Here is a 24,303-nt window from a genome sequence, read left to right as displayed (position 1 = left end):
GAAGGGAAAGACACAAACATCGCTGGATTTGCCACCTGCTGACTGAAGAGCTCCGGGCCTTGAGTGAACATCAGCAGTGGCCAGGCAGAGGTCACTGTGGGCTTTGGGTGAGACCCAGTGCTGCACTGGCTTTAGGTCTGACCCACTGCAGTCCCATTGGTGGGGGCCACAGGGATACTTGTGTCACACCTCCTCTAGTTCCAGGCAGCTCAACACAGAGAGAGACTCTGTTTGGGGGAAAGTAAGAGAAGAGAACAAGAGTCTCTGCCTGGTAATCCAGGGAATTCCCTTGAATCTTACCCCAGGCCACAAAGGCAGTACCTATAAAAGTCTGCAATAGTCACAACATTACTGGGCTTGGGGTGTCCCCTAATGCAGACACAGCTACAGTGACAAAAGACTTAGATCACAATGCACAAGTTCCTGTGAATACTCGGAAAGACTTCTCAAGAAGGATGGCTACAAACAAGCCCAGACTGCAAAGACTACAATAAATACGTAACTCTTCAATGCCCAGACATCAAATTCTTCTCAAGAAGAACAGGTACAAACAAGCTCAGACTGCAAAGACTACAATAAATACATAACTCTTCAACGCCCAGACATCAATGAACACCCACAAGCATTGACCATCCAGAAAAACATGACCTCACCAAACATACTAAATAAGGCACCAGTGACCAATCCTAGAGTGACAAAGATATGTGACTTTTCAGACAGAAAATTCAAAACAGCTGTTTTGAGGAAGCTCAGTGAAATTCAAGATAACATAGAGAAACATTCCAGAATCCTATCAGATAAATTTAACAAAGAGATTGAAATAATTTTTTAAAAATAAGGCAGAAATTCCAGAGCTGACCAACACAATTGACATAATGAGGAATGCATCAGAATCTCTCAACAGCAGAATTGATCAAGTGAAAGAAAGGATTAGTGAGCTTGAAGACAGGCTACTTGAAAATATAGAGTGAAGGAAGACAAAAGAAAAAAGAATAAAAAAGAATGAAGCATGACTAGAGGATATAGAAAATAGCCTCAAAAGGGAAAAATCTAAGATTTATTGAAACTAGAGGATATAGAAAATATCCTCAAAATTTAAGAGTTATTGGTCTTAAAGAGGAAGTAAAGAGAGAGATCAGGGTAGAAAGTTTATTCAAACAGATAATAACAAATAAACTTTCCAAACCTAGAGAAAGATATTAATATTCAAATCCAAGAAGTTTATAGAACACCAAGCAGATTTAAGTGAAATAAGACTATCTCAAAGAACTTAATAATCAAAGTCCCAAAGATCAAAGATAAAGGAAAAAACCCTAAAGGAAGCAAGAGAAAAGAAATAAATAACATACAAAGGAGCTCCAATACATCTGGCAGTAGAATTCTCAGTGGAAACCTTACAGTCCAGGAGAGAGTGGCATTTAAGGAGCTGAAGGAAACAAACTTTTATTCTAGAATAGTACACTCAGTGAAAATATCATTTAAACATGAAGAAGAAATAAAAACTAACCCAGACAAACAAAAGCTGATGGATTTCATCAACACCTGGCCTATCCCACAAGAATTGCTGAAGGCAGTTCTTCAATCTGAAAGAAAAGAATGTTAATAAGCAATAAGAAATCATCTGAATGTACAAAACTCACTCATAATAGTAAGTACACAGAAAAACACAGAATATTATAACACTGTAATTGTAGTGTGTAAGCTACTCATATGTTGTGTAGAAAGACTAAAAGTTGAACCCCTCAAAAATAATAACTACAGCAACTTTTCAAGACATAGACAGTACAATAAGGTATAAACAGAAACAAAAAGTTAAAAAGCAGGGGGAATGAAGTTAAAGTGTAGAGTTTTTATTAATTTTCTCTTTGCTTCTTCATTAGTTAGTTTCTGCAGTCAATGGTAAGTTGTCATCAGTTTAAAATAATGGGTTATAAGATGTCATTTTTAAGCCTTGTGGTAACCTTAAATCGAGAAACTTATGACAGATGCAAAAAAACTAAAAATAAAAAGCAAGAAATTAAAACCTACTGCCAGAGAAAATCACCTTCACAAAAAAGGAAGGAAAGATGGGTGGAAGGAAGAAGGGAAGAAGGAAGGAAGGAAGGAAGGAAGGAAGGAAGGAAGGAAGGAAGGAAGGAAGGAAAGAAGGAAAGAAGGAAAGAAGAAAGGAGGGAGGGAAGGAAGAAAGGAAGGAAGGAAGGAAGGTAGGAAGGAAGGAAGGAAGACGGCCACAAAACAACCAGAAAACAACCAAATGGCTGTATTAAGTCCTTATCTATTACTAATAACATAAAATGTAAATGGGCTAAACTCTCCAATCAAAAGACATAGGGTGTGGCCTAGGCATAGTGGCTCGTGCCTACAGTCTCAGTACTTTGGGAGGCTGAGGTGGGAGAATTGCTTGAGCCCAGGCATTTAAGACCAGCCTGGGCAACATAGTGAGACCTCATCTCTACAAAAAATAAAATTAGCCAAGTGTGGTGGTGTACACTTGTAGTCCCAGCTACTCGGGAAACTGAGGAGGGAGGATTGCTTGAACCCAGCAGTTTGAGGTTACAGTGAGTTATAATTGTGCACCACTGCACACCTGCCTGGGCAACAGAGTGAGTCCCAGTCTCTAAGAACAAACAAACAAATCACAACAACAACAAAAACAGAGTGGCTAAACTGATTAAAAAATAAGACCCAACAATCTGTTGCCTACAAGAAACATACTACACCTATAAAGACACACACAGACTAAAAATAAAGGTATAGAAAAAGATGTTCCATGAAAATGGAAGCCAAAAAGGAGTAGGAGTAGCTATACTTACACCAGATAAAATAAATTTCAAAACAAAAACTATAAAAAGGACAAAGAAGGTCATTATATGACAATAAAGGAGTCAATTCAGTAAGAGGATATTGTAAACATATATGCACCCAACATTAAGGCACCCAGGTATAATATAAAGCAAATACTATTAGAGCTAATGAGAGAGATAGACCCCAATATAGTAACAGCTGGAGACTTTAGCACCCCCACTTGCAGCACTGGACAGATCTTCCAGACAGAATATCAACAAAGAAACATTGGGCTTAATCTGCATTACAGATCAAATAGATCTAATAGATTAGATACTTACAAAACATTTCAGCCAATAGCTGCAGAATATACATTATTTTCCTCAGCACATGGATCATTCTCAAGGATAGGCCATATGTTAGGCCACAAAACAAGACTTAATTTTTTTAATGGAAATCATATCAAGTATCTTCTCTAACCACAAATAAATAAAACTAGAAACTAATAACAAGAAAATTTGGAAACTATATAAACACATGGAAATTAAATGATATGCTCCTGAATGACCAGTGGATCAATGAAGAAATTAAGAAGGGAATTTTAAAATGTCTTGAAACAAACAAAAATGAAAACACAACATATCAAAACATGAGATTCAGGGAAAGCAGCACTAAAAGGAAAATTTATAGCAAAAATTACCTAAATCAAAAATGTAGAAAAACTTCAAATAACCCAACAATGCATCTTAAAGAACTAGAAAAGCAAGAGCAAAGCAAATTCAAAATTAGTAGATGGAAATAAATAATAAATATCAAGCAGAAATAAATGAAACTGAAACAAAAAATAGAACAGAACAACAAAATGAAAAATTGGTTTTTTTGAAAAGATAAAATTGACAAATCTTTAGACTAAGAAAAAAAGAAAACTCAAAATCAGAGATGAAAAAGGAGACATTACAACTGATACTGCAAAAATTCACAGGATCATTAGAGACTACTATGAGCAACTATATGCCAGCAAATTGAAAATCTAGAAGAAATGGATAAATTATTAGACACATACAACCTACAAATATTGAATCATGAAAAAACCCAAAACCTGAAAAGACCAATAACAAGTAATGAGATCACAGCCATAATAAAAAGTCTCTTGGCAAAGAAAAGCTTAAACCTGATGGCTTCACTGCCGAATTCTACTAAATATTTAAAGAAGAATGAAAACCAATTCTCAAACTCAAAAAATAAGTGGAGGAAGGAATACTTCAAAACTCATTCTATAAAGCCAGTATTACCCTGATACCAAAACCAGACCAAGATACATTTAAAAAAACTACAGGCCAATATCCCTCATGAATATTGATGCAAAAATCTTCAACAAAATACTAGCAAACCAAAATTAACAACATATTAAAAAGATCATTCACCATGACCAAGTGAGATTCATCCCTTGGATGCAAAGACAGTTCAACATACACAAATCAATCAATGTGATACATCATATCAACAGAATAAAGGATAAAAATCATATGATCATTTCAATTGATGCTGAAAAAGCATTTAATAAAATTCAACATTTCTTCATGATAAAAACCATCAAAAAACTGGGTCAAGAATGAATATACCTCAATACAATAAAAGCAATGTATGGCAGACCCACAGCTAGTATCATACTGAATGGAGAAAAATGGAAATCTTTTCCTCTAAGATCTGGAACACAGCAGGGATGCCCACTGTGAGCATTCTTATTCAACATAATACTGGAAGTCTTAGAGCAATTAGGCAAAGATTTCTTGAGTAATATTCCACAAGCACAGGCAACCAAAGCAAAAATGGACAAATAGGATCACATGAAATGGAAAAGCCTCCGTGCAGTAAAGGATTCAATCAACAAAGTGAAAAGACAACCCACAGAATGGGAGAAAATATTTGCAAACTATCCATCTGACAAGGGATTAATAACCAGAATAAGGAGTTCAAACAACTCTATAGGAAAAAATATGAGACAATTTAAAAATGGGCAAAAAATCTGAATAGACATTTCTCAAAAGAAGACATACAAATGGCAAATGAGTACATGAAAAGGTGCTCAACATCATTGATCATCAGAGAAATGCAAATCAAAACTACAATTGAGATATTATCTCACTACAGTAAAAATGGCTTTTATGCAAAAGTTAGGCAATAACAAATGCTGGCAAGGATGTGGAGAAAAGGAAACCCTCACACATTGTTGGTGAGAACGTAAGTTAGTACAGCCAATATGGAAAACAGTTTGGAGGTTCCTCAAAAACCTAAAACAAAAGTACCATATGATCCAGCAATTTTACTGCTAGGTATATATCCTAAAGAAAGGAAATCAGCATATCAAAGAGATATCTGCACTCCTATGTTTACTGCAGCACTATTCACAATAGCCAAGATTTAGAAGCAACCTAAGTGTCCATCAACAGACAAATGGATAATGAAAAAGTAGTACATATACACAGTGGAATATTATTCAGCCATAAAAAAGAATCAGATTCTTTCATTTGCAACAACATGGATGGAATTGGAGGACATTATGTTAAGTGAAACAAGCCAGGTACAGAAAGTCAAATTTCATATATTCTCACTCATGTATGGAAGCTAAAAATTAAAACAAGTGAATTCATGGAGATATAAAGTATTAACAGAATGATGGTTACCAGAGGCTGGAAAGGGTAGTGGGGCTGCGAAAAAGTGGGGGTGGTTAGTGGGTACAAAAACATAGTTAGATAGAATGAATAAGATCTACATGGGAGGCCAAGGCAGGCAGATCACTTGGGGTCAGAAGTTCAAAACCAGCCTGGCCAACATGGTGAAACTCTGTCTCTACTAAAAATAGAAAAATTAGCTGGGCATCATGGCACATGCCTGTAATCCCAGCTACTCGGGAGACTGAGACAGAAGGAGCTCTTAAACCTGGGAAGCAGAGGTTGCAGTGAGCCGACATCCTGCCACTGCATTCCAGCCTGGGCAACAGAGCAAGACTCTGTCTCAAAAAAAAAAAAAAAAAAAAAAAAAAGAATAAGATCTGGTATTTGAAAGCATAACAGGGTGGCTACAGACAACAGTAATTTATTGTACATTTATAAATAACTAAAAGAGTATAATTCAATTAATTTTAACACAAAGAAAAGATGAATGCTTGAAGTGATGGATACCCCATTTATCCTGATGTGATTATTATCCTGTGATTATTGTATGCCTCTATCAAAATATGTCATGTACCCCATAAATGTATATACCTATATACCCATAAAAATTAAAAACAAATAAAAAATAAAACAATAACAATTTCAATCAGCCATGTTAGATAATATACATTCTTTCCATTTTCTCTATAGAAAATAATGTTACAGAACTTTTATATATGAAAAAAGAGATAAAAGAATTTACAACCAAAAATATAGAGAAAAAAGCATTATAGAAGTGTGGCGGGCAGTTAATTAATCAAACTATCACTTTTTTTCTGGATTTTATAATGCATGTGGTTTCTGTTAGAACATTTTAATTTTTCATTTGTTGTAATCTTTTTTTTTACTCTACATAAATATTAATACTGGTGCCTTATTCTGTGTAAATTCCTTAAAGTGAGTCCTCCAGAAGTTTTGGGCCCCTAAACCTGGGTCTACTCCTGCTGAGTGCACCACATACCTCCCCCTCTGGAGGGTCCTTTCCAACGGTGTTGCCACAAACCCGGCTGTGGGCCTGCATTCACAGATCTTTTTTCTTCTTCTCTGTCTCAGGGGAAGTCTCTCTCTCTCTACTACTTTTCTAGGGATCCTGTGCTCCCCTCTGCCCATCTTAGACTGAGCTCTTTGTTGAGGTCAAGAGTTTCACAAAAATCAAGACGCGCTTTCAACTGTCAGCATTTTCTATTATTTCCTCTACAAGAATCCCCAAGGCAAGGAAATATTATGGACCTGAACTGAATACCAGTTTAGGACTTGAGGAGAGAAGGTTGTGGAAATCTACAGATCGATTTCTCAGTAAATGATCCTGCTACATGAGCTAACATGATTGCTCTAATTGTTTTAACAGTCCTATTAATGTCTGTCTTCAGTAAGTAGATGACATTTATATAAAAATTAAATAATAATATAAAGCATATCTTGAGTCCGTTGAGGGGAAAGAATGTTCCTCTAGAGTTGCAGAGTGACCCCAGCAGTTGCACATATGAGACATTCTAGTTTTTGCTATACAGTCTGAGGAAGCAGCCAGAACTTCAGCAAGTTCTGGGGCTTCTCCCACATCACTGCCATATGCTCCCAGATGGGAACATAAACAAGCAATGAAAAGGGAGTGTTGAAATGAGAGATCTGGTAACAGGTCATTTGAAAACACAGAGCAAAGACTTGTAGCCATTTTCTAGCAATTTCACAACTACTACTGAAATCAGCATAACATTTGCAACCTGGCCTATGTTAGAAAAAAAAGGCGTGTAATATACCGTCAACGGAATTGTGGTTTGAATTCTCTCTGAATGTGCGTTTATTTCTCTTTTATCCCAGCTGCATCTGTACCTACCTTGCTGTGAAACAGCATAATTAACCGGTAGGTTTCAGGGAGAGGTGATAATTTTCAGCTTATTCTAGGTCATTTTCAGTCAAAATTTTATCCTGAAAATGCTTTTCCTTCTCCCTTTGGCAGCAGCTTTCAGAAGTGGATTTTGCTGAAGCCTTCTATTTTCATCACTCTGATTGCTTTATTTATGCAGCAAATCACTGATTTGGTGTTTAGGAAATTGTCATGTTTGGGCAGCAAAGCTTTTTAGTTAATGGATTGAGGAGTTCTAAACTTGTTTATAAAATACATGCATTTTTTAAAAGGCCCATAAAGTTCCAACTCATCATTCATTATATTCAGGGTAGTGATTAACAGTAAGTTCTTTTACCATTTACTTCAACTCTTCCTGTCAAATCAACACTGAAGAACATATTTATCTAAACTTAAGAATATCTTGGTACTTGTCTTAATAACTAGGTTGGATAAATCAGTCTTTTCTTTAAACAACACTCTTAGTACTTTCTTCCCTGAATATCTAATCTCGTTGAATAGAATCCTTCAGGAAAGTAGAAAGCCTGGAAAGATGGCCTCGCTATGACACTTCCCATCTGGAAAATGACTAGGACCACCTGTATTGAAATGACAACAGTGAACGAAAGAGTAATAGATGCATAGGCCATAGATTTTGGAATTAAGTAGAAATCAAGGTTATGTGCTAGTCTTGGCTCTGCCATGACTTGGTTATGTCACTGTCTTGACCTTTCATGGCTTGTTTCTCCATCAATGAATTAAGAAAGTTGGATTAGACTATTACAATTTTTTGTTTGTTGTTGTTTTGTTTTAAGCAAGAGTTTTTCAAATGAAAATTTACTTGAAATTCAGATATATAATGAAATATGTTGGTTTTCTATTGCTGTATAACAAATCTCTCCCCAAAATTTAGTACCTTAAAGCAAAGGTAGTAATTTATTAATCTCTCACAGTTCCATGGGTTGGGAAATGGAGATTGACTTGGTTGTGTTACCAAACTGAACTTGGGTCTACTTGCCCTGTGTGCAGAAAAAGCCAAACACTAATATTAAGATTTGCAGCAAGAGAAATTATTGCATTTATTGTAGGGTGCCAAGCAAGGAGAATCAGGCAGCTAATGCTTAAGACCTGAACTCTCTGATGGCTTACAAGCAAGGGTTTTGAAAGGCAGGGGTAAATTTTAAGAAAGCAGAAGTTACAGGTAAAATCATAGGTGAATACATGGAAGTTATATATTGGTTTGGCCCAAAAAGGTAGGATATCTTGAAGTGGGAGCTTACAAGTCGTAGGTGAATTCAGAGATTCCTTGATTTTGCAATTGGTCAAGGAAGCAAGGCTTTTGCTAAAAACTTGGGGTCAGCAGAAAGAAATGTTAAGGTCTGGTCTGTAGGCATGACCTTTTCCAGGCCCCTCAGGAAGAAATTTAGAACAAAGAACAATGGTCAGAATGTAGTCCTCAATTCCTTCTTAACTGAGGTCTACTTGATGGTGATCAACATTTTCCATTTGTTGGGAAAAAAATAACTCAAGAACATATGTCAAGATGTCATCTTTTGCTTTTATAGGGAGCCAATATCTTATGAGTCTAATTTACTTGGGTCTCACTAGTTGATATCTGTTAATGTCCCCCTTGTTTTTCTCCCTCCAGGTGGCTTCTCTTCAGTGATTTCCATTAGCTTGCAGAACTTAAACTTATAAGTATCGATATTAGAGGCATTTATTTTTACTGTGGTTAGAGGAGTGAAAATGTTAGGTCTTTGCAGGACCCATTCATGTGCATGACTCCCTGCAGCCCTCAGCAACCCTTTCTGAGGTTCTCCCTTCTTCAGGATCTCAAAGACACTGGAGAACTGTGAGAGCTGGAGCCTAAGGGGAGACCAAGGAAGTGCCAGCCCCAGTCTTACAAAACCCTCCTCCCTGTCCCCTACATGCTTCTAGGTAACCCGGGGTGGGACAGCATCTCTCTCTCTCCCTGGCCCCAATAGTATCCTTTAAAGGGCTTGGTGGGAACATCCTAGGCCCTGAATCTGCCAGTGCAGGTGCAGTCGACACCAGGCGGAAGCCACCCAGCTGGCTTTTAATCTGTCCGACCTAGCACCACTGGACTGTCTCAAGTCCTCCAGAATCCTGGCCTCCCCTATATTTGGGGATTCTCGAAGGCACATGTTTCTTGTAGTTATTGCTTGCTCTGACTTCCTGCTTCTGTTTATTGCTGTCCCTTGCAGCCACTTCCTTCTTTCTGCCTTGCATCCACCCAAACATTGGATCCAACTTTCTTTCCCTGCCTTCTCCAAATATACCTCACACTCCTGTGGAGCCTTTGCTACTTGGTCGGTGGGGGCAACCATAGTTCTGGAGTTGGGAGGCCCTGTGGGTAAACACAGCAGGTCATTTAATATCAGATATCAGGGATCCCTGTTTTCAGAAGTTCCTCCGCCAACCCTCCCACCTGTACCTTGCTACTCACTGTCTCTTCCTGGGTCCCACTTTCCTGCCTTCTTGCTTGGTCTCCACTCAGCTTCTCTCTGGTTTCAACCCCTTCATTTCCTCATGCTGTGGGGAGCTCTCACAGAGCTCAACATTCTTCCATCTTTGCAGGAGGAGCAATTTTATTCTTCAGTCATGTTCCCAGTTTGATGCAGGGCATGTGTTGAGGGTTATCTTTCTACACACACAAAAAAATTTTTTAAATCCAAACATAAATGCATATAAGTAAATATTTTTATATCTATTCTCCCTGAGATTTTCCAATGCCTAATATTAAACTAACAATCATTATTTTAGCTCCCACTACCCATATAAGGGTTTCATGGTGGGGAACGAGCCATAGGACAGAAGGCTGTGCAGCAAAATAGTTATGCCTTTAGCTTCTGGACACAGAGAGACCCAGATATGAATCTTGGCTCCAATACTTACTTGCTATGTGACTTTGGGCAAGTTACTCAACTTCTCTGAGCTTCAACTTCCTCACCTGTAAAATGGAGGTAACAACAACTACCACCTTATAGGGTTCCCATGAGCATTAAATGAGAAAATACATATAAATCACAGTGTTTGCTGCTTAATAAGCATTTGATATATAGCTCTTTTATGTAGGTCACTGTATGAAGCAGAGAGGACAATAAGGTTTTGCCAAAAGAATAGTTATAATAATGTTATTAGATATACCACTATATATGCCAGGCACTTTATGTGTATTAGTTCATTTTATTTATTCAGGCTGGCCTTGAATTCCTAGCCTCAAGTAATCCTCCCACTTCAGCCTCCCAAAGCACTGGGATTACAGGGATGAACCACTGCACCTGGAATATTAACTTTTTTTTTTTTTTTTTTTTTTTGAGACATAGTCTCACTTTGTCACCCAGGCTGGAGTACAATGGAGTGATCTCGGCTCACTGCAACCTTTGCCTCCCAGGTTCAAGCAATTCTCCTGCCTCAGCCTCCCAAGTAGCCGGGACTACAGGCATGTGCCACCACATCCAGCTAATTTTTGTATTTTTAGTAGAGATGGAGTTTTGCCATGTTGGCCAAGCTCGTCTCAAACTCCTGACCTCAAGTGATCCACCCATCTTGGCCTCCCAAAGTGCTGGGATTACAGGTGTGAGCCACCATGCCTGGCCTTAAGTCATTTTAATTCACATAATTCTCTAAAGGAGAGAGTATTATCTGTCTCTCAAAGATGTGAAAACTCAAATAATCACTTCAAGGTTACATGGCTAGGAAGCACAGAATTTAAACCAGGCTTGCCCATGTCCTTGCTCTCTACACTATTTTTCTCCCTTTTTATTTCCACATTGACCATTAGAACCAGATATACCCTAGCAAGTACAAATCACAGAGTGTATATCTGGTTAGATCTCCTGAAGCAGAGGCTGAGATGGAGTTTGGGGCACAGGATGTTTTTTAGAGATCAATACCTGTAGAAGAGGCAGGGAGCAAGAAGAATGAGGTGGCAGAAGAAGGTGCACTCTGATACAGGACTGACAAACCTTTGACCAACCCCACAGGGCACTCCAGAACACAGATAGCTCACCAAAATGGTTTTAGGAAGTGAAGTAGTTTTTGGTGTAGCAAAATTGAACCCATGGTAAGTATTCAAGGGAGGTCAGTTATTAGGAATGTATCAGTTAGCAACTGTACTCAGCTCATATTGGAGACAATTTCCCTCAAAACAAATTAGGGATTGGACTTTTCTTTACATAAAAGAAACCTGGAGATCAGCAGTATGAAGTTTCTATACTATCCTCCATGATATCAGCAGATCTACTTAAACTCTTTCTTTTTTTTTTGAGCCGCAGCAAGATTTATTGTGAAGAGCAAAAGAACAAAGCTTGCACAGCGTGGAAGGGGACCCAAGTGGGTGGCTCTCTTAAACTCTTTCTTAGCTCTGATAAAGACTCCCTCCTTGACCAAACCTTAGTGGAGCTCCACTGAGCTCTCTTCTCAACTAGGCCTAAGCAAATCAATGCAGGAACTGAAAAGCAAATACTGGATGTTCTCACTTACAAGTGAAAGCTAAATATTGGGCACACTTATAAGTGAGAGCTAAACATTGCAATGGGAACACTGGAATTGCATGAACTGAGTGATCATTTCAGAAAATAAAAGGGTTTTCTGCAAAAGTTTCAGCCCCTGGTGTTTCCAGCCACTTCTAAACAAACAGTAGTAGTGTCAACTTACCTGGACTTCCTCTGCTGCCGACCCCAGGCTGTCATGTTTGCCTAACTGAATACTGTAAGTTTTGCTTTCTCCATCACACCTTCAGTTCCTTCTCAAACTTCTCTTCCCTTCCCCAGATTTTAACACTGCTCAGCATTATCACCAGGAAAATATCCTGCATCATCTGTCCTACAAGCCCCACAATATGTGTGAGCAGTCTGATACTGCCCAAGTTCATGAACCTAAAGTGGTGTGATTTTTCTCCAGCAATGTTCAGCTGCTGAGGCCAGGCATGGAGAAGATGAAAAGCCAGGCTTTGCTTTCAATAAGATCAGTGCATATGAGATAAGGCAGATGAGCTAGAACAGAAAATAGTGGTCAGAGAAAGGAGTGTATGAAATCAAGAATTTGGAGTTTTATTCAACAATTCTATTGTGAGTGGCCACTATGTGCCAGGAGAATTCTGCGATTAAGTTACTTTGTAAATCTTGTCTAGAAGGAGGAGAGAATAGACCAAGGCTAAAGTTGGAAGTGTCAAAGAAGCAGAAGTCACTCACAGTAGCTAGAATGTGGGATGTTTGGTCATTTTTGTGATTTGGACAATGTTCCTGCTTCGAGTTCAGACATGATTACAGTGTGGTCTTGTTTTGTTTTGATCCATCGGGGTCACTGAGTGGCCTTCTCTGATGTTGTTTTTCTGTGAAAGTGTTGTGTTCGACAGGAGAACACCAAGGCCCAGCTTCCAGGTGTCAAGGACTGCTTTTCGCTTTTGTCACCCCTTAGAACTAACACGACTTGCTCTTAACAGACAATTAATAAAAAATATTTTAAATTCATTTTGAATTGAGATATAGCATATATAAGTGCATAAGTTTTAAGTGAACACAATAAAATTTTACATATAAACATATACACTCACATAGTCGTTACCCAGATAGAGATAGAGCATTTCCAACATTACAGATGGCTCCTGTGAGCTCCTTCCCAGTTAATATCCTCTCCTCTGTGGAAGTAACTTGCCAATTTCAATTCTGATCTCTAGTACTACATATTAGTTTTGCCTGTTCTTGAACTTCATATAAAATATTAGTTTTGCCTATTCTTGATCTTCATATAAATGGAACCATAACTGTATGTATTCCTAAACTTTAGAAATAATTTCAAACTTAAACACAAGTTGCAATAATAGTACAGTGCCTTCATACGCCCTTTGCTCAGATTTATGTATTGCTAATATTTTGCCTCTATTTGTTTTATTATTTACTTTACTACCTACCTATATATCTCTATCATCTACCTAAATATCTTTTTCTGAGCCTCTTCTTGAACATTTGAGAGTAACTAAGTTGTATATCCCATGTCTATTTACCTCTATATACCTTCAGTGTGCATTTTCAAAAAATAAGAGTTTCTCTTATGTAACCACAGTAGGGTTATCAAGTAAACATTGATAACATATTTTTATCTAAAGTACATATTCTGGATGTACCAATTGATCCAATACAGGATTCAGTCTAGCATCAGGTATTACATTTAGTTGTCATGGCTCTCTAATCTCTTTTAATCTGGTATATATAGTCTTCTGTTTGGTCTTTTATGACATTTAACATTTTTGAAGAAATTCTCTTTTTCTTTTGGTGGGATTTGCCTGATATTTCTTAATGATTACATCTGGGTTATGCATTCCCAGCTGGGATATTACGTAACTGATGTTATGTCTTTGGTGTCTCATATATGCTGACAAATGATGTTCATTTGTCCCTCATTTGACATATTAATTTTGTTCACTTAGTAATCATTGTATAGTTAGAATTTTCCTCTTTCAACTAATAAGCAAGCTGTGGGGAGACACTTTAAGACCATACACACATCCTGCTCCCCAACAAAATCTATCCCTCCCTAATCCTAGATTTAGTATCCATTGATGATTCTTATCTGAACCAATCTTTATCATGATAGTTGCAAAATAATGAAGTTAATAATAAAGTTGGATTTTCCAACTCTAACACCCCTACTATATTTATTAGTTGGTACTCAACATTCTACTGTAATTGACAGTCCTCCCTTTTCTCTTGTTTATTATTATGGGTATGAACTCCGGATTCCTGTTTTCCAAGTTTAAAATTAGTAAGCTGACCTCTAAAAGTATTTTTCTGTACTTTTTCTATTTTTTAAATCTACTTATTGTTGTGCTAGTACCACATGCACTTTGTTCACTCTTAAGACAGAGTCTATGGTTTAGAGTCTGGAGAGATAAATCTTGCCCCTATTACGTATTATTCTGGATGAATTTTAGAACCACTTTTACAAAATTATACCCCCCATGCCTTTTCTACTCATGGCTCTCCTCAACGCTCGTGGAATATGGCACTGTGTTGAACCTACAAATTAACTTAGAAATAAGAGGGAATTTTGTGGTACGCAGTCTCTTCATCAGCAAGAGATCTGCTCTCCATTTATTAAAGTTTTAATCTGACCAACATTTCTAATGGGCATGTCTTCTGTAATACGCGTAGGGTACATGGATGTGCTATTGGCTTGTAAGATTCTAGAATGATCTTAAACTTTTACAAGAATATCACTATGGTGTTGAAGTCAACCGAGAGAAAATCAAACAAAATAATCAAGGAAATAACAAGATGAAAACGAAGAAGACCCTATGTTCATTTCATCCATTTACCAAATAAGCCTTCTGGAAGTTCTAGATGTCATTTGCCAGGCACTGTACTAGACATGGGGATGCAGAAGGGAAACCAGACCAGAGAAAAGCAAATAAAATAACTAGGTGGATGAAATAATAGTAGAAAGCCCTGCTTAACACAGCAGGCAGTAAAGTGCTTGTTGGAAAATTATCAATAGTTTGATGAGATTTAATTTTGTATGATTAATCCATAATTTGTTAATTTACAGTCTAGGAAAACTGTACACAAAAAGGAAATGCCAGTATATCATACATTAAAGAAAAGTCTCTTGAGAAAAATATAATTTAAAATCTGCAGACTTTTCCTCAGAGCTCCACTCTCTATATTCTGCCCCATGGGACAGAACTACCTGGAAAAGGGAGGGACTTCCATGGCATCAATTGAAAGCATGCAGACCTTGGCTTTCTGTGTTCTGCAATAAGCAATTAAGATTATCAGACACCAGTGAAAATTACAATGAATGGGTTCAACGTGCATGCTGCTCCCTTCTTTACCCTTTAACAGCTTCTCAGCATCTCTTAGGAGTCTGTCATCTCTGTTTAGAAACATCAGTTTGTGTTACTAGAAGCACTGGCAGAATCAGAGACCCTGGAATGTGGCCTAGATTACTTGTCTATCAGATTAGGCTTGAACCCTCAGATGCAAGCATCATTCATAGCGGGGAGAAATGGCTGGCATAACTGCTCTGCAGTGCTAATTCTAGCTCTAGGCTCTATCTGTAGTTTAAAGAGATGTTCCCAGGCCATCACTTATTTCTCCTTCCTTCTTTTCTTCATCCTTCCTTCCCACAAGAAGTACTGGGAAACATGACCTCAAGTATTTTCCTAACTCCTGAATTTAAGTCTTTAGTAAACAAGAATTCAATGAACATTTGTCATGTCCAACTCCTTCTGGATAAATGGGAGGGAATAAATTTAAGTAAACTAAAGTGGAACTGAAGAATTACAGTTCCAGTTTCAAATCAGCCACTTGCAAAAGCCTCCAGTGGATCTCCCTTTCTTCCTTCCCGTCTTTTTTTTTTTTTTTTTTTTTTGAGACAGGGTCAAAGGCATGCCACCAAGTCTGCCTTTCCTCTCTTTTAAAAGGTGGTTTGATTTGCCATAAAAGACACACATTTGACATTTTTGAAGAATACATTCTCTTCTCTATATTTTTGAGCTCACAAGGAGGGGTCAAGGTTGGGGGGTGGGTGACCCCTGGGGATGTGTACATGCGAGGCCACCAAGGAGTGTGGAGAAATACATTTTTTTCTTTTGGTGGGATTTAGTATTTCTCAATGATTAGATCCAGGTTATACATTCTCAGCTGGGAAATACATAAGTAATGTTATGCTTTAAGGGCAACACAACGTTCAGACACTTTTCTGCTTAATGGTAAGAGAAAAGGATCACTAGAGGATTTCTTAAAGTTGGCCAGATCAACCTAATCGGGTTGATTAGGTCAACCTAATTTATCAAGTAAAGAAGAGAAATGACTCATCCATGGATATTCTTCCTAGGTCTGCCTGTCCATGAAGAGACATGCAGAAGTCAAGGGTGCTTCTCTGTTCTGTCCAATGTACTTTACCACTTTGTTAGGTGGAGAGAAAATTGGAACATCGTCCTTAAAAAGCCGCAAGAACTCTCTTTAAGTTTGAATCAATCCTTAGATGACTCAGCAGTTTTGGCTTATATGACTTCTTTGATATTCCGGAAACTAAGAATTTGTCTTCTTAAAGAAAGTTTCAAGAAGGCCATGTGAAAACAAGGGCAGCCACAAGCCAAGGAAAGCCTGGAGCCCCCAAAAGCTGAGAGGCAAAAAGAATCCTCCCCTAGAGCCTTCTGATGTAACTCTGTAGTACTAATAAGGAAAAATTTCCAAGATTTAAAAAAAAAAAGTTTCACATGTTTTACTGCTCAGAGCTATTTCTAGGTCTAAACAATATCTGTTAGGCCCAGGACCCTTGCTCAAGTCTAATTTTGGAGTTGGTTGAGAGGGTAATATGACCATCTTGACCAGCAACCTGGAGTGAAAGGGCAAATGTTTTCCTTATTTTTAATTTATCCTCAACAGCACTCAACCCCTCCAATACATACTCAACCCTTTTCCCCTCTGAGGATGGTGAAGACAGCCCTGAAAAATATGCAATTTCACTCAAATATAAACAGGAATGGCATCACCCAGAGTTCTGCAGTCCAGTAGGTGAACTGGCCCACCCTCATTCAAGCCCTGGCAATCTTCTTTCAACTCTCTTCCTGGCTCAGGTGATGGGAGAAGAGGGAAGGGGAGAACTTAAAGGACACAATGCACATTTTCTTTTCTTTTGGATACATGGGAGAAACTGCCTCCCAGAAAATTTGTCTATGCCATGTCTTCGGGTACGACACAGGGGAGGGGGATTCATCTCTCCCCAAAGCTTAAGAGAGGGCTTACGCAGCAGCATTCACCAGAATGGCTAGGAAACTTGGGTGACTGGAAGCTGGGGTTCTTCTCAGAATGAATGACTTGGAGTGCAGAGGCAACCTTTAGCTCTTAGTCTTACATTAGCCACTCATTAGATATTTGACTCAGAAAAGTTACATAATCTCTGAGTCTCAATGTTCTCATCTATGAAGCAAAGATAAAACTACCTGGCAGGGTGACTGAGAATTAAATGAGAGACCATGTGTGAAACATCTGACAGTGGGTGTTCAATAAATGCCACGTAGTTTTGACTCAAAACTTCAAGTATTAAGGGAGAGTGGCCCTGATAAGGCCTGGGAAGAGGGATTCATTGATTACTAAGTCAACCATTAGGAATCTGCTGGTGCAATGTCATCCTATACTCAAGATCATCCATCTCCACACCAGTTTCTCTGGAGTTGTACTAAAACATTCAGCCATAAAAATAAAATAACAGTCTCGATCTATCCCAGTTTGTAAAAACAGAAACTAAGTTAATGGATAAAATATTCTTCATTCTTAATTTTTCCTCTCAGTATTCTTTCTTAAACCTTTGATACTTGGTGCAGATGCAGGACAACCCTAACTTAAAAACTTTAGACAAGATTGACAGCTTGTTTCACTTGTGATTGTATTATTGATTTGAGACACTAAAGTAACACATTCCTAAAGCAACCTAAAAGAATTCATTATTTATGTTTGAGGCCAATCACAGTTCATAACACACAAAAACAAATACGGTCAACGTTTTACAGCATTCTTCAAAGGAAATCATGATTCCCAGGATAGAATATAGGAAAGTGTCCAGTGCCCCAATTTTAGGCTCTGCCAGCCACTTCTTTAGTGAGACTCCAAATAAGTCCTAGACTTGCACTCTGCTTGTTTTCTCAATTATAACACTGGGTTGATGATATCTAACATTTGCAGTTTTACAAGATGCTAAGCATTTTCCTGAGAGCACCCTCACATGAACATAAAAACACCTTAAAATTTAAAATACTATACACATATAAAACATCACTATTATATACATTTGTACAGCATTTTCTCCAATTTGAATTGTTTCAGGGAGATGACCAATTAACTGGCCTGAGTTCCACAAATGATTTGCCCATCTATACGTCATGTTGTTTTAGGTCAGTAGTTCTTAATCTCGGCTTATTAGCCCCTCTTCAAACAGGGGAGTTAAATATTTAACTGGGGAGCTTTAAAAACCACTGATGACTGGGTCTTTTACTCTCTTCTGCCCCCCAATTCCAAGAATATTGGACTGGGGATTTTAAAAGCTGTTCTGTGGGGATCTAACATGCAGCCAGTGTGGAGAACTACTGTGTTAGGTGAGGGTAAGACTTGCCTTTGTAAGCCACTGTGAAAATTCCCTGTGCCTGACATGCCCCCTTCTTGTGTCCCCTTGTGTTTGGGTGGACCTTGTCATAAATACTTATCTCAATGACTCCTGGACCATAGAACCTTGGGCCTCTCTTTATGGCTAGGTGGTGTCTAAAAATGGGCTTTGGATCATTAAATCACAAAATCACACCTTCTTCCCATGGCAGGCATCCTCGTTGGTTACTGGCTAAAGAAAATTACCATGCAAGCAGGGAGATGCTGCCTGTCCCAATATTATAGATCTTTCCTTTATTTGCTTTCTATCAGTACTTTTTTTTTTGCCTACTTCCTCAGCTTTGATTTATGTTTTCCTAAATATCTATCTGTTCTGTTCTGTCATTGATATTTTAGCAGTAGGCAGGCTGTTATTAGCAACATGCCAAACTGTGTTTGAGGAGGGGGAGATAAGCACACCATTACCCCACAAGATAGGGCATCAGATTCAGTGCTTCTGCAGTTAACAGAAAAAAAGGGACAGTCAGCCAACAGCTCCAATGCCATCTTTGCTTCATCATTTAAACAAACCACTATTTTAGATAAGGAAATTTACATTGGATTCTCAAGACAGCCATTTATTATAATTCATTTTGACACAGTCTCGTTAATATAGCCATCCGTGCATCTCTGTCAGGACTCCCGTGATGGAGTGTTTAGTTAGTTCCTTTTGAAATAAAGCAGATTTGGTGCAGTGTTAAAAACTGATGGATGTCTTATCCTCATTTGTTCAAACAACAAACTTTCTAAATGACCTAAATTGGTGCTCATATAGTCTGCTTTTGGAGAATCAAAATCACAACTCTCACTCTCCAGTCAAATCCAAAAACCAACAATTACGCACCTACTATGCCAAGACTCTTTGTCCAGTTGAGTTAAAATCATTTGTTTGCTTTTGTGGTGCTAAGGACCGCATTCACTGAGATTAATATGGCCTGTCTAACTTGAACAGGCCACCTCATTAATCTAAAAAGAATAAAACATGTGACATGGACTGCTGTTGTTTGCAAACATTTAAAAGCAGAAAAGCAAATGATGAAATTGAGGCTGGCAACCCTGTACGCTCAGGACTGGCTGTTTTCTGGAGGGGATAATGACACTGAGTCCTCTTATTCCAGGGAATCCTAAGTAATTGCTGGAGGCAAAGTCTGAATGGCAGTCTTCATTTGTCTGGTAGGACATGCTTTGAGAGACCACTATCATTTATGGGGCCAAGCTGGTGGATGAAGTGTTCTAGCAGAAATAGCAAACTTCTGTCTGCCTGTCTTCACTCTCTTGGTTCAGCAGTTCAGTAAAAGTTACCAGCAACATGCCCTACCTCATCACGAAAGTGCTCCATTATAAAACTACTCATAAAAGCATGATAAGCAGTATCATGATAAGTACCATAATAGAAACATAACACTCTTCTTGCCATAATTCCTGCAAACGTGGGGAAAACTTCCCAAGTGGTGACCTTCAGGCAAAACAGGCAGTAAAAGGCATTTTTAGAACCACACACATCCTACCAAGGGAAAAGAATCAGCCATAGAAAAATAATGTAGCTAGTAGAAGCACAACACACTCCAGGCTAGACGACAAGTTTGCAAGACTCAATGCCACAGGAAGCCCACACTGTGTTTCTACTCTGACAAAAATGAGAAATAACACAAACATTTAAAGGTATTCATCCCAGAGGTCAAAATAACAGGTTCAGAGTCAGCAATCTGAACGCTGCTCTTTCCTCCCATAATGGGTTTTCACTGTGACACAGCCAACAGTCTCTCTTTCGGCAATGATTTAGGGCATAGGTTCAATTTTGCTGGAATCAGGAGAGACTTCACTCTGACATATTCTTTCTCAAAGAGGTGGTTTTTTGATTAGTAAAACAATATAAGCTACTCGATGTAAGGCAAGTAATCCTACAGACTAATGGAATTCATTCTGCATATGAGGAACCCTAAGTACGAATTCAGTTTCCATGTGTTTGACCGTATTCTAATACTCTTTACACTAGAAAAACAGGCCATAGTTCTATACACATTTCTCCATATGTGCTGAAACATGGTCAGGTCCCATTTGCAAATTTACCTTTGGAAATTAGCTGTAAAGGTCATCCTTATATTCCACCCCTTGAGGAAAGTTGAAAAGCAGATTTGTACCTCACCATTAGACTGCAAAAGCACTACTGACTCAAAAGCACTACTGACTCTGAAATGCTTAATACTCTTGTAAAATATATCCTTATACTTGCTGTAAGAAATACTTTCATTTATAGCTTAATGTTTGTGACAGCTGGCATCATCCAATTTACCCACGCCAGGGGCCACTGTGGAAACAGGACTAATTGACATTTGGATTTCAGCTTCGGCTACCCTAGCAGGTAGGATAAAGGTCTTGGAGAGGAAGGATGACCAGTAGTGTAAGTAGCATAAGGGATACTCTTAAAAGTATCCCTTAACCTGTTGGCCTCTCTAAGACTTAGAGAATTATACAAGGTTCAGTATTTCCATATTTTATTCCTAATAGCTAGTACCAAGTATGCAGGAACAAATGTCTAATTTGAATGAAGTTTAATTACAAAGTTTCTCCATTTCAAGATAAAATCTGAAACAGTAAATCAAACTCAAGCTCAACTCAGGCCCAAGACGGCTCCACTGCTGAGAACTGAATTGCCACTGTATCTGTCCAGTGGTCAGCACTGCTCAAGAGCAGGCTTCTAGTACTGCCTGGGATCCAGAGAGTTGAGCAGGAGAGTACTGGGACCATGTACTCCCTATCTATAGTAGGCAGATTTCCATTTCGGAGCTGAACATTTGAGGACAGCTGCTGAGGCAAAATGCTTGTGCTGTAGCCAGAAATAGTAACTCTAAGTTCTTGGGAAATCACATTTTGTAGTGTTGGACTAGGCAGACTGGTTTAGGTATTCCACAACTGGAGAGGACACAGCTCATCTGGGCCACTCAGTTTGCCAGAATGGAGTCTGGATCCTCTTCAAAGGATATGTACCTGTAGAAGCTGCTGGCAGTGGGGACTGGTTGGGGTTGCGGGGTGAGAGTGAAAGTTTTGTTCCCTGATTCTAGAAGACAGGGATCATACTTGTAATCCCGGAAGGTGATCAGAAATGTTATTTTAAAACTCAAAAACAGATCCACGGACCACTGACTATAGTGAAAGAAGGTGGTAAGTTTGGGGCAGGCTCTTTAAGTGCAGAAGGTTCCCTGCCTTCATCAAAACATCTTATGTCTGGGCAACTGGCTACCTTCATATACTGATTCCTTTTTCACAAATAATGCAGGTAAAAGATTTTATGTTCTCCCAGAAGTAACTGTCCATTTGTCTCGCAAGATAACAGCTCACTGACAACGCACCTAAGTTAGTCAAGAGCTCTGATGAAGATGTACGAGAATAATGTTGTTTCCATGCCTAACACATCTATTCTGTAGTCCATGCATAAACGTGTAATAGTGACTTTCAAACTCTAATCATTTAAGAAAGATGTTTTGTAAGGTTACAGTTGCCATAGTCCATAATATAAAGTTGCCATAATCCTTCAGGAAAGGATTCACCATTTTAGATGCCATTAAGAACATTCATGATTCATGGGAGAAAGTCAAAATATCAATATAAACAGGTGTTTGAAAGTTGATTCCAACTCTCATGAGTGGCTCTGAGGGGTTCAAGGCTTCAGTGGAGGAATGAACTGCAGAAGTGGAGCCTGAAGATGTGACTGAATTGCTGCAATCTCATGCTAAAACTTGAACAGATAAGGAGGTGCTTCTTATGGATGAGTAAAAGTGGTTTCTTCTTATGGATGAGTAAAGAAAGTGGTTTCTTGAGATTGGATCTACTTATGGTGGAGATGCTGTGAACACTGTTGAAATGACAACAAAGGATTTAGAAAAGTCCATAAATTCAGTTGTAAGGCAGTAGCAGGGTATGAGAGGATTGACTCAAACTTTGAAAGAAGTTCTACTGTGGGCAAAATGCTATCAAGCAGCACTCCATGCTACAGGGAAACCTTTTGTGAAAGGAAGAGTCAATCAAGTGGCAAAGTCCATTGCCTTATGCTAAGAAACTGCCACAGCCACCCAACTTTCCAGAAACTACCACCCTGATCAGTCAGCAGCCATCAACTTTGAGGCAAGACCCTCTACCACTAAAAAGATTACAACTTGCTAAGGGCTCAGAAGATCTTTGGCATTTTCTGACAATATTTTAAAATTAAGGTATGTATATTTTTAAAGATACAATGCTATTGAAATACACTATAGACTACAGTACAGTATAACTTCTATATGCATCAGGAAACTAAAAATTCTGTGATTTGCTTTATTGTGGTATTTGCTTTATTGCCATGGTCTGAAACCAAACCCACAACCTCTCTAAGATATGTCTGTATAAGTTCCTAAGCATAGTAGGGAGCATATCTAACTAATGTGTACCATTTTAAGTAGTGGCTATTCTTGAATTTACACTTTCACATGAATTTTAGAATCAGTTTGACTATCTCTAAGTCCTATTGAGAGTTTTAAAACAGGATTGAAATGAATTCTTTACAATATAACCTTCCCATTCATGGCCATGATATTCTTCTCCATTATTGAAGTTTTCTTATCTTTCAAAAAAGAACATAAGACTCTAGCATATTTTTTGTTAGGCTTTCCCTAGGTGATTTTTAATTGCTATTATAAATAATATCCATTTTTCCCATAAAATATTGCTATATGTTTGTATATTAATCCTGTACTGTTATCTTTTTCAACTCTATTCATTCTGATAGCTTGTCAGTTGTCTACCTTTCATCTTCTAGGTAAATATTTCTTACAAATAATGAGATTTGCTCCTACTTTCCAATTTATCTCATTACTTTTACTTGTCTTACTGCACTGGCTAGGACACCCAAGAATACTGTTGAATAGAAGTTGTAGAGGGTATCCTTGTTTGATCCCTGAAAAGAATTCTAGCATTTTACCCTTGTATACGATGATTACTAGAGATAACTTTAAACAAGTTAACAAATTTCTAGTTTGATATTTTTGTTTAGCCAAATACGGTGTGGTGGTTTTAAATGTAATCTACTCCAGTTAAAGACTATGACAGTCTATTATTATCACTAACCAAACTCATGAATAACGAACAGTATGTAAAAAATAATGTTGTTTTACTTTAGCACCCAGGAAGCTCAAAACCAAACTATCTGAATATAACAACTCTGCACAGCATAGCCTGCTCATCTATATGACGTTGACACTATTCCCTTCCCCAAAATACTGCCTATTCTAATTTATATTATCCTAAATATTTTTCTCTTATTTTTCTATTTTATTGAGTGGATTTCCTATTACTTGCCATACATTTTTAATGGAATAAGATAAAGTATAAATAAAAACTTTAAAAAAACAGGGCTACCTTTGGATTTAAAGTGAAAAATGTGATACAACCGGGACAGTATAGCACATGAAGATCTAACACTGTAACTAACAAATGTATTGGGTGATGTGAATTAAGAATGTGGTTCAGAGGAAATCAAGTATTTAAACTGAGGTCTGCTTATACACAGGGTTAAGCTTATTTGTCATGAGTAGCCATTAGTAAATACATGTTAATTTCATACAATTAAAAAGAAACCCACAAACCATTAGCATTTTGATTAATACACGATTAATAAAAGTTTGTTGAACATACAAACTTAGATCATTATAAATTCTTTTTGAAAGGTAGGCTGGGTGCAGTGGCTCACGCCTTAATCCCGACATTTGGGGAGGCCACAGAAGGTAAAAAGCTTGAACTCAGAAGTTCAAGACCACCCTGGGCA

The 24,303-nt window shown here is 38.1% G+C and overlaps 1 protein-coding gene across 5 annotated transcripts in view; it reads right to left on the bottom strand.

Moving 5' to 3' along the window:
• The window catches only part of MRPL3 (mitochondrial ribosomal protein L3), a 91,840-nt gene that overhangs the window by 26,212 nt on the left and 41,325 nt on the right, over nucleotides 1-24,303 (bottom strand). The window contains exons 11-12 of one of the 5 annotated variants that reach the window (XR_004031284.1): nucleotides 9,797-10,006; nucleotides 1,386-1,583 (exon numbers count right to left, since the gene is read on the bottom strand). The gene's annotated coding sequence lies outside the window, so the exon portion shown is untranslated. Of the gene's footprint in view, nucleotides 1-1,385; nucleotides 1,584-9,024; nucleotides 10,007-10,034; nucleotides 10,313-24,303 lie in introns of those variants that run through there. The other 4 variants (XR_004031285.1, XR_004031283.1, XM_030816830.1 and 1 more) reach the window with 4 other exon arrangements.

Source organism: Nomascus leucogenys, chromosome 8 (genome assembly GCF_006542625.1).
Source record: "Nomascus leucogenys isolate Asia chromosome 8, Asia_NLE_v1, whole genome shotgun sequence".
NCBI classification, from domain to species: Eukaryota; Metazoa; Chordata; class Mammalia; order Primates; family Hylobatidae; genus Nomascus; species Nomascus leucogenys.
This window is presented reverse-complemented; position numbering and strand designations above follow the sequence as displayed.